A 1506-nucleotide genomic window follows, 5' to 3' on the forward strand; every position below is an offset into this window, starting at 1 on the left:
TAGCTAGTCATCACCACCCACCGCCAACTCTTGGGCTAGTCTTTTATCAACGAATAGTAGGATTGACCGTCACATTATAACGCCCCCACGGCTGAAAGAGCGAGCATGTTTGGTGTGACGGGGATTCGAACCCCAGATTGTGAGTCGAGCACCCTAACCACCTGGCCATGCCAGGCCAACTCTGTAAGACTACAAATGATTCATCAGGTGGTGTGCAATATGTATTTTCTTCAACGTTATTTTATAATTATACCTCTTATCATTTTGCTTCCAGACACTACACGATAAACATTGCTTAGAAGATCTTACGCAAGTAGACACTACGAACAGTACACAGTAGGCAGTGCACGACAAACGCCACGCAAAATACGTTATTTTTACATTTTATGTGATCCTACTGGCCTCTGTTTTCCCTACATTTTAGCACAAACACTACGATGTTTAACAGTTCTTGATCTGGAAGGGTAAAATCACCTAGCGGTTAGTAAGCAAAGCACAGAAATAACGAATAAAGTCATCTAGATTTTGGTACCCAAAGGTCAGAAAGAACGAATAAAAATAACCTAATGGAGAATGAATAATATCGCCTACGGGTTATTAATCAGAGCTCAGAAGAAGAAAAAATATAATAAAATCAAGTAGTGATTAGCGATCAAAGCTCAGAAAGAAGGAATAAAATCACCTAGCGATTGGTAAGTAAAGCTCAGAAAGAATGGATAAAATCACCTAGCGGTTAATAAGCAAGGCTCAGAAAGAACGAATAAGATCACCTAGCGGTTAATAAACAAGACTCAGAAAGAACGAATAAGATCACCTAGTGGTTAGTAAGCGAAGAAGAGTAAAAAACGAATAAAAGCTCTGAAAAAAAAATCACCTAGCGGTTAGTAAACAAAGCTTGGAAAGACTTGAAACTGGTAGTAAAAGGTTAACATAAAAATATCACCATCACATATCCTAGTCGAATATGATATTTTTCAAATCTTTTAACTAAAGCCTCTATAACTGACTTTGTAACTGTACTTGGAAATTTAAATATACCGTATTTTTCGGAATATAATACGCACCCTTATTTTGAAGACAAAGTTTTGGGGAAAAAAGCTGTTGTCGCATTTGAAAGATTTTTATTGAACAAAAATTCAATATGATACTTGAAAAATTAATATATATTGTTCTAAACACAAAAGAGCTCAAAACATCAAAATAAGAAAATACCGTAAATCAAAAAAAGTTTACTGTTATTTAGTTTGGTTCTTAACCTACAAAATCTTCATGCTTTCACTGTAATTAATTTTTTTTATATTTAGGGAGCTTGTTTGTTTGTTTTTTTAATTATGCACAAAGCTACACAAGGGATAGCTGTGCTCTGCCCACCACGGGTATCGAAACCCGGTTTCTAGCGTTGTAAGTCCGGAGACATGCCGCTGTGCTACTGGGGGGCCTGTAGGGAGCATTATAAATAGTTATGTTTTTAAAAGAAAATAAAAACTACTATTGTTATAAATAACA

This window comes from Limulus polyphemus, unplaced genomic scaffold (genome assembly GCF_000517525.1).
Source record: "Limulus polyphemus unplaced genomic scaffold, Limulus_polyphemus-2.1.2 Scaffold2972, whole genome shotgun sequence".
Lineage (NCBI taxonomy): Eukaryota > Metazoa > Arthropoda > Merostomata > Xiphosura > Limulidae > Limulus > Limulus polyphemus.